The 11335-nt window shown below is 32.7% G+C and overlaps 1 long non-coding RNA gene across 1 annotated transcript in view; it reads right to left on the reverse strand.

Moving 5' to 3' along the window:
- The window catches only part of LOC144835494 (uncharacterized), a 204989-nt gene that overhangs the window by 61183 nt on the left and 132471 nt on the right, over positions 1–11335 (reverse strand). The window lies entirely within an intron of this gene.

The following is an 11335-nucleotide window of genomic DNA, read 5'->3' on the forward strand; positions in this document are numbered from 1 at the left end:
AGCACTATGAAATAGCAAGATGTGTCTTAACATTTATCAGCAGTGAACAGAATAAGGAGACAAATATAGACAGCACTATGAAATAGCAAGATGTGTCTTAACATTTATCACTGGTGGACACAGAATAATGAGACAAATATAGACAGCACTATGAAATAGCAAGATGTGTCTTAACATTTATCAATGGTGAACACAGAATAATGAGACAAATATAGACAGCACTATGAAATAGCAAGATGTGTCTTAACATTTATCACTGGTGGACACAGAATAATGAGACAAATATAGACAGCACTATGAAATAGCAAGATGTGTCTTAACATTTATCAATGGTGAACACAGAATAATGAGACAAATATAGACAGCACTATGAAATAGCAAGATGTGTCTTAACATTTATCACTGGTGGACACAGAATAATGAGACAAATATAGACAGCACTATGAAATAGCAAGATGTGTCTGAACATTTATCACTGGTGAACACAGAATAATGAGACAAATATAGGCAGCACTATGAAATAGCAAGATGTGTCTTAACATTTATCACTGGTGGACACAGAATAATGAGACAAATATAGACAGCACTATGAAATAGCAAGATGTGTCTGAACATTTATCACTGGTGGACACAGAATAATGAGACAAATATAGACAGCACTATGAAATAGCAAGATGTGTCTTAACATTTATCACTGGTGGACACAGAATAATGAGACAAATATAGACAGCACTATGAAATATCAAGATGTGTCTGAACATTTATCACTGGTGAACACAGAATAATGAGACAAATATAGACAGCACTATGAAATAGCAAGATGTGTCTTAACATTTATCACTGGTGGACACAGAATAATGAGACAAATATAGACAGCACTATGAAATAGCAAGATGTGTCTGAACATTTATCACTGGTGAACACAGAATAATGAGACAAATATAGACAGCACTATGAAATAGCAAGATGTGTCTTAACATTTATCACTGGTGGACACAGAATAAGGAGACAAATATAGACAGCACTATGAAATAGCAAGATGTGTCTTAACATTTATCAATGGTGAACACAGAATAATGAGACAAATATAGACAGCACTATGAAATAGCAAGATGTGTCTTAACATTTATCAATGGTGAACACAGAATAATGAGACAAATATAGACAGCACTATGAAATATCAAGATGTGTCTTAACATTTATCACTGGTGGACACAGAATAATGAGACAAATATAGACAGCACTATGAAATAGCAAGATGTGTCTGAACATTTATCACTGGTGGACACAGAATAAGGAGACACATATAGACAGCACTATGAAATAGCAAGATGTGTCTTAACATTTATCACTGGTGGACACAGAATAAGGAGACAAATATAGACAGCACTATGAAATAGCAAGATGTGTCTTAACATTTATCAATGGTGAACACAGAATAATGAGACAAATATAGACAGCACTATGAAATAGCAAGATGTGTCTTAACATTTATCAATGGTGAACACAGAATAATGAGACAAATATAGACAGCACTATGAAATATCAAGATGTGTCTTAACATTTATCACTGGTGGACACAGAATAATGAGACAAATATAGACAGCACTATGAAATAGCAAGATGTGTCTGAACATTTATCAATGGTGGACACAGAATAATGAGACAAATATAGACAGCACTATGAAAAAGCAAGATGTGTCTTAACATTTATCACTGGTGGACACAGAATAATGAGACAAATATAGACAGCACTATGAAATAGCAAGCTGTGTCTTAACATTTATCACTGGTGGACACAGAATAATGAGACAAATATAGACAGCACTATGAAATAGCAAGATGTGTCTGAACATTTATCAATGGTGGACACAGAATAATGAGACAAATATAGACAGCACTATGAAATAGCAAGATGTGTCTTAACATTTATCAATGGTGAACACAGAATAATGAGACAAATATAGACAGCACTATGAAATAGCAAGATGTGTCTTAACATTTATCACTGGTGGACACAGAATAATGAGACAAATATAGACAGCACTATGAAATAGCAAGATGTGTCTTAACATTTATCAATGGTGAACACAGAATAATGAGACAAATATAGACAGCACTATGAAATAGCAAGATGTGTCTTAACATTTATCACTGGTGGACACAGAATAATGAGACAAATATAGACAGCACTATGAAATAGCAAGATGTGTCTTAACATTTATCACTGGTGGACACAGAATAAGGAGACAAATATAGACAGCACTATGAAATAGCAAGATGTGTCTTAACATTTATCAATGGTGAACACAGAATAATGAGACAAATATAGACAGCACTATGAAATAGCAAGATGTGTCTTAACATTTATCAATGGTGAACACAGAATAATGAGACAAATATAGACAGCACTATGAAATATCAAGATGTGTCTTAACATTTATCACTGGTGGACACAGAATAATGAGACAAATATAGACAGCACTATGAAATAGCAAGATGTGTCTGAACAATTATCACTGGTGGACACAGAATAAGGAGACAAATATAGACAGCACTATGAAATAGCAAGATGTGTCTTAACATTTATCACTGGTGGACACAGAATAAGGAGACAAATATAGACAGCACTATGAAATAGCAAGATGTGTCTTAACATTTATCAATGGTGAACACAGAATAATGAGACAAATATAGACAGCACTATGAAATAGCAAGATGTGTCTTAACATTTATCAATGGTGAACACAGAATAATGAGACAAATATAGACAGCACTATGAAATATCAAGATGTGTCTTAACATTTATCACTGGTGGACACAGAATAATGAGACAAATATAGACAGCACTATGAAATAGCAAGATGTGTCTGAACATTTATCAATGGTGGACACAGAATAATGAGACAAATATAGACAGCACTATGAAAAAGCAAGATGTGTCTTAACATTTATCACTGGTGGACACAGAATAATGAGACAAATATAGACAGCACTATGAAATAGCAAGCTGTGTCTTAACATTTATCACTGGTGGACACAGAATAATGAGACAAATATAGACAGCACTATGAAATAGCAAGATGTGTCTGAACATTTATCAATGGTGGACACAGAATAATGAGACAAATATAGACAGCACTATGAAAAAGCAAGATGTGTCTTAACATTTATCAATGGTGGACACAGAATAATGAGACAAATATAGAGAGCACTATGAAATAGCAAGATGTGTCTTAACATTTATCACTGGTGGACACAGAATAATGAGACAAATATAGACAGCACTATGAAATAGCAAGATGTGTCTTAACATTTATCAATGGTGGACACAGAATAATGAGACAAATATAGACAGCACTATGAAATAGCAAGATGTGTCTTAACATTTATCAATGGTGAACACAGAATAATGAGACAAATATAGACAGCACTATGAAATAGCAAGATGTGTCTTAACATTTATCAATGGTGAACACAGAATAATGAGACAAATATAGACAGCACTATGAAATAGCAAGATGTGTCTTAACATTTATCAATGGTGAACACAGAATAATGAGACAAATATAGACAGCACTATGAAATAGCAAGATGTGTCTTAACATTTATCAATGGTGGACACAGAATAATGAGACAAATATAGACAGCACTATGAAATAGCAAGATGTGTCTTAACATTTATCACTGGTGAACACAGAATAATGAGACAAATATAGACAGCACTATGAAATAGCAAGATGTGTCTTAACATTTATCACTGGTGAACACAGAATAATGAGACAAATATAGACAGCACTATGAAATATCAAGATGTGTCTTAACATTTATCACTGGTGGACACAGAATAATGAGACAAATATAGACAGCACTATGAAATAGCAAGATGTGTCTTAACATTTATCACTGGTGGACACAGAATAATGAGACAAATATAGACAGCACTATGAAATAGCAAGATGTGTCTGAACATTTATCACTGGTGAACACAGAATAATGAGACAAATATAGACAGCACTATGAAATAGCAAGATGTGTCTGAACATTTATCACTGATGAACACAGAATAATGAGACAAATATAGACAGCACTATGAAATAGCAAGATGTGTCTGAACATTTATCACTGGTGGACACAGAATAATGAGACAAATATAGGCAGCACTATGAAATAGCAAGATGTGTCTTAACATTTATCACTGGTGGACACAGAATAATGAGACAAATATAGACAGCACTATGAAATAGCAAGATGTGTCTTAACATTTATCACTGGTGGACACAGAATAATGAGAAAAATATAGACAGCACAATAAAATAGCAAGATGTGTCTTAACATTTATCAATAGTGGACACAGAATAATGAGACAAATATAGACAGCACTATGAAACAGCAAGATGTGTCTTTAACATTTATCAATAGTGGACACAGAATAATGAGACAAATATAGACAGCACTATGAAATAGCAAGATGTGTCTTAACATTTATCACTGGTGAACACAGAATAATGAGACAAATATAGACAGCACTATGAAATAGCAAGATGTGTCTTAACATTTATCACTGGTGGACACAGAATAATGAGACAAATATACACAGCACTATGAAATAGCAAGATGTGTCTTAACATTTATCACTGGTGGACACAGAATAATGAGACAAATATAGACAGCACTATGAAATATCAAGATGTGTCTTAACATTTATCAATGGTGGACACAGAATAATGAGACAAATATAGACAGCACTATGAAATAGCAAGATGTGTCTTAACATTTATCACTGGTGGACACAGAATAATGAGACAAATATAGACAGCACTATGAAATAGCAAGATGTGTCTTAACATTTATCACTGGTGAACACAGAATAATGAGACAAATATAGACAGCACTATGAAATAGCAATATGTGTCTTAACATTTATCACTGGTGGACACAGAATAATGAGACAAATATAGACAGCACTATGAAATAGCAAGATGTGTCTTAACATTTATCACTGGTGAACACAGAATAATGAGACAAATATAGACAGCACTATGAAATAGCAAGATGTGTCTTAACATTTATCAATGGTGGAAACAGAATAATGAGACAAATATAGACAGCACTATGAAATAGCAAGATGTGTCTTAACATTTATCACTGGTGGACACAGAATAATGAGACAAATATAGACAGCACTATGAAATAGCAAGATGTGTCTTAACATTTATCACTGGTAGACACAGAGAATAATGAGACAAATATAGACAGCACTATGAAATAGCAAGATGTGTCTTAACATTTATCACTGGTGGACACAGAATAATGAGACAAATATAGACAGCACTATGAAATAGCAAGATGTGTCTTAACATTTAGCACTGGTAGACACAGAGAATAATGAGACAAATATAGACAGCACATGATAGACTGAAGAATAAACTTTGACACAACAAAGCAGCAATTTTTATCTTATTTGTATCATGTTTGTTTCTTGTTATCCTGATTTGTTAATTTTGTATAGATTTTCATTTTGTATGATTTACCATTTCAACTATTTTTTACTATTGTGAAACTTTACTTCCAATTCTGCCATGTGCTATGACACTTTAATAAAAGTATCTTATACTACAGATGCATATTGATTTTTCTTTTTGATCATGTCACATGGTGAATAAATTAATCAATTAAAATGTTTATTTATTTATGTACTAACTACTATATTTTACTCATCAATTAACTGCAAAATGAATTTAATGATTTTATGTGATTGTATAGTCACAGACAGCAAAGCTCAAAATGTGCAAATTACATAATAGTCAATTGTTTACAAGTCTGTATTGAAGGAAGTTCAATAACATTGGACTTTGTGTCATACAGTAGCTACACTCACTCACACCCTGCAAAATAAATATGAACAGTACAAAGTAATCTTTTAAAATGTTTGACCAATTAACAACACAATTCTTAACAAAGCCCTCTAGGCCAAAACACAAAATAATGAAACGTTTTTGTCTGTAATACTTTATTAATCAAAGAAGAGATTTCCCCACTTTCTGTATCCCTTTTGTCCATTGCAACTCTCTTAAATATTCTTTTTTAATGTCATTCCAGCCATTTGGAACAATCTCTCAATTCACATTCGTAACTTTGTTAAATCAATCTAAATTTGCAACCTATCAATTTCTTTCAGCAAAACTGTAAATAACAATTGAATTGAAAAACTTCCGACTAATTTAGACATGTGAATAAGCTTTAAGAACCCTTTGTACAATTTAAGTAAAACAGTATTAGATTAGGCTCAACACTGTAGGCAGAGAATCCATAAAAGGTTAATATTTACACTTTAACCTTTGTATTGATTACAAATACAGAACAGCAAAGATAAAAAATAAGCTTACATTGGTGGCAGTATTTATAAGAAAGAAGTGATCTCAAATGTTGGGACACTGGTGGCAGTATTTGTAATCTGAGTTTAAATTTATTGATTTAATTTATTTCATTAAGTGAATTTTGTTTCACTCCACAAAGTGCATTTTATCATTTCATTTACAGTGAAGGAGGCAAAATCTAGATGATAAGTTACAAATTTAAACTTTTATTATCATTAATGATGTATAAGAAAAAAAGTAATGTATACAAATACTGTAAATATCATGTTTGGATAACAAACAATCACAAAAAATATGACACAGTCTGTATTGACTTATTTACTATGTTAATAAATATTTATATAAAATTTGACAAATTCTATACATGAGTGACATGGGTTTCTAGATAGAGAATAAAAGAGAAAAACTAATATTATTAAAATCAGTCCAGATGACATGATCAAACCCCAATAAGCTGACAAAGGCTATGAAAATATGTGAGGATTTAAATGACTATTTGGTATATTAAAATGAGATAAAAGACTGAATTCACTAAGATTGTGCAATGGTCAGGTGACAAGATATTTAAATTCATTTTGTATCATCAATTCATCTTCCATCAGACTGTTGAATGATGTACACATTGTGACTTACTTTTTTATGTTGTTTTTCTTGATTTACAGTTTTTATTATGTTCATATACTAAGGTACAGTTTTAAATATAGTGTTTTTAAATATGTTAAAATAAAATGTTGCCATTCTGCCTGTGATATTGATTTGATTTAATAGCTACTGAAGGTAACAACCACAAGATGCTTTGCTATTCTGCCTGTGATATTGATTTGATTTAATAGCTACTGAAGGTAACAACAAGATGCAAGATGCTTTCCTATTCTGCCTGTGATAATGATTTGATTTAATAGCTACTGAAGGTAACAACCACAAGACGCAAGATGCTTTGCTATTCTGCCTGTGATATTGATTTGATTTAATAGCTACTGAAGGTAACAACCATAGGATGCAAGATGCTTTGCTATTCTGCCTGTGATAATGATTTGATTTAATAGCTACTGAAGGTAACAACCACAAGATGCTTTGCTATTCTGCCTGTGATATTGATTTGATTTAATAGCTACTGAAGGTAACAACCATAAGATGCAAGATGCTTTGCTATTCTGCCTGTGATAATGATTTGATTTAATAGCTACTGAAGGTAACAACCACAAGACGCAAGATGCTTTGCTATTCTGCCTGTGATAATGATTTGATTTAATAGCTACTGAAGGTAACAACCACAAGATGCAAGATGCTTTGCTATTCTGCCTGTGATATTGATTTGATTTAATAGCTACTGAAGGTAACAACCATAAGATGCAAGATGCTTTGCTATTCTGCCTGTGATATTGATTTGATTTAATAGCTACTGAAGGTAACAACCACAAGATGCAGGATGCTTTGCCATTCTTCCTGTGATATTGATTTGATTTAATAGCTACTGAAGGTAACAACCTTAAGATGCAAGATGGTTTGCTACAACTTCTGCTGATATTCCAGAACCCTGCTAAATAAACTAGGCGATAGTATAGCTGGCAGCATCTTATCATGCCTTGGCATTAGTATACAAATATTAAATGAATGTTTGTGAGTTGAATGTAATGGGGAGAAATTTTCAAGGCAGAGCTGAGTTTAAATAATAGAATCAGTAAGTCACTAAAAAATGAATTTTTTAAACACACACCTACTGTTCTAAGTAAACTTTATTCAGTCTGTTGCTTCCATCTTAAATCATGGTCAAAGGCTAGGCCAGGAAGTAAGCCATCAAAAGGCAGCCCACCAATTTGGACAGGGAGTACTGTATTACAATTAGCTTTCTTCTTAACAACAGAGCTAGTAACTATTCTGTGCCACCATTCATTAACACTGTGAATTTTATCAATTTTTGATAGAAAGATGTTTAATGAATTTACTTCCTTTATTTATAATTATATTATATGGTTTGGCCCCTAAAATCATCTTGAAACCTTTTTTTTTTAAGTTTTTCGGTAATTCCAGTCGGAAAACTGCTATGATTATCTATATAGTAAGCAAGACAGGCCTAGGCTATATGCCTAAACTAAACAGTACCTAGGCCTAGCTAGCTATAGGCCTAACTTTTTTAGTATTACTAGGCTTGGGCCAGCCTATCTGCTCCTTCTACGATAATATTAGTATTACTCTAGCACCCTTTTTGTCTGGTATAACCATAGGCCTACATCACCCTACATAAGTAGGCCTACAGACACTTAGGCCTAGGTAGAGTAGTATTTAGGCCTAGGCTACTAGGCCTAGGCCTAGGCAAGTTTAGGCCTAGGCTAGAGGGCCTGGCCTAGGCCTAGGCTAGGCCCCTAGTAGTAGTTTAGTAGAGTGTACCTTTACATTTATTTCGCCATTTTTGTCTATCAACATTCACTATACTATACATTATTACCACAAAATATTACCGGTAACAAACGTAACAACTTGTTCACCACATATATGAATATGGGTTTCATTTTGAGAACTTTGGGGAGCCATCACACATGTGCTGCTGTTGAAAAAGGGTGACTCTACATTTTATAGTCGGACCTGGATCTTGAGAAGTACGTACCTGGGAAATTACTGCAATGACTTATATTAATTAATCAACATTTTAAAAATGTTTGCTTTTTTATTGTAGGCCTACATTTGAATCTTTTTTTTTATTGCCTCTTGCCATTTTTATCACTTTCTTGAGTTTTAACTGTCTAAACTTGTTTATTTTTTATGTTTTGTTGTCGTTTTGAGGGCCCCATAAACAATAGACAAACATACAAATCAACAATTAAAAAACAAAAACCTTAACAACTAATATATTTTTATATTATTTTTTTACACAGACTACCTATTTTTATTGAAAAATTAATTGTGTGTATTTTTACCTAAATTGCATGCTTAGAAAAATATTGTATGCCTATTTTACTTCTTATAGGCCTATTGTTATCGATTTATAGAAAATAGTACACGTTAGTTGTGGGGTGAGCACATTTCTTTCGTTGTTGACGTTTTAGTATTTGCCATGCTAATTTTGACCAATGACAAGCGACAGTTTGAGTAATCCATCACTTAATGCTCATACAATCAAATTACACTTTATTGCTGCCATTATAGTTAGTAGGCCGCCTACTAAATATTTTTCTACGGAAGTGATTAGGCCTAACTTTATTAAAACTACAAACTAACCTATTCAAATTCTGATTTAATTAATTTTTATTTTTACTCGGGGTACCCGAGTCTAGGACTTACTCATTTTCTCCTCTTCTTCCTCCATCTGGACACAATTGAGTAAAAAGTGCGATTTATAACTACTCCTCCCTTATTCGTTGTAGTATTGAGCTCAGATTTAGCATGAATATACTACAAGGACATGTCCTCAAATCTATAGAGCCGGATTTTTTAATTTCAAACCGGATGCAGCCATATCACGTCTCGAAGATGGTACCATATAGCCGTATTTGGTAGCGCGGTTATTGATGTGTATGTGACGTTGCATCCGGTCTTATGACGTCATTACAGCTTCTTTCGCTGTACCCCGAGTATTGCACATTCGTGCTTGTTCATGTTATTGGGGGACAATACATCTTGTAGCAAGACAAACATTACCAATGATTTTAGTTAAAGTAGGCCTACTAGTATAACAGACATAAAGTTTGCATTTGTTTCCTAAAATAGTATTTACACAATCATAGACCATCTTTACAGGTCTACTGTAATTTTCAACTCACTATCACTTCTAAATACACTTTGCTAACAAATAGTATATCAACACTTAAATAAACGGAGAGTGTTTGAATGTCTGATAACTGTTATCACTTACGTTCCAAAATATTGGTGGCGTACTTGCCGCTTTGTTGTGTGACATGACAAGTTCAGTTTTTGAAATTAAGGGCTAATGAGGCAGACCTGTTAAATGAAGTTGTTTATTAATATATTTGTAAATTGTTTTTCTTGTTTACATGAATGTTTTTCAATTGTAGTTGCTGGTTATGATATTTTGGACTAAATTTGATTTATTGACTGGTATGTGATATCTATATCTATGTACTAAAATATAAAACGATCAGTGACTGTTGTTTTAGGTTCTTACTGTGAATGACTGCATGATGCATACTACAATCTCATTGGCCCGTATTCATGACTATCTTTTGCCGATTCTGATACTGGTTTAGTCCAGGACTAAATATTGTCCAGACTAAATCCAGAGATAGTCCAGTCATTAATACGGACCTTACGGGTCTCAGAGTAGACGTAGCAAATATTAGAATTATTATATCAAATCAAATAAACATTTATTTAAAGTTTAGTTGTCTGCGTCTCTGTATGTGCGTGATCGTACGTTAAATTATATCAAAATTAATAATATGTCAAATATATTTCTTTTTTTGATATTTTATCCAGTATAAAGTAGGCCTATACTGGATACTGTATAGGCCTACATATTAAATATATCATCAATTTTTCATTACAAAAATAAAAATATATATAATCTGGTTTTTAAAAATTGTTTTATATAAAATTGTTTAGAAATATACTATTTAAAAAATGAGTTCCGATGTGCTCTGAATGAATAAATGATCAAGCAACAATGGACTGTGGAACAAACGACATAGCGTTAGGCTAGTTATCTAACGCCACGGCTGTGGCGTAGTAAGTGGCTTCACACGCAAGGCGTAGGCTACGCAATGCGTAGATTAATGCTTACGGTATTATGAATGATTACTATAGCCTAAAATCTCATTTTGTCTGTGATTATAATTAACAAAAATTAGAATTATTATATCAAATCCATTATTTAATTCTTCTAATCAAAGTAAAAGTTTACCAATCAGTTGTCTGCGTCTTTGTAGGTGCGTGTGTCAAATTATATACAAATAATTAAAATCATATTGTAAATCATATTTCTTTTTATATATTTTTTCCAA

Source organism: Antedon bifida, chromosome 2, assembly GCF_963402885.1.
Source record: "Antedon bifida chromosome 2, ecAntBifi1.1, whole genome shotgun sequence".
Taxonomy (NCBI): Eukaryota; Metazoa; Echinodermata; class Crinoidea; order Comatulida; family Antedonidae; genus Antedon; species Antedon bifida.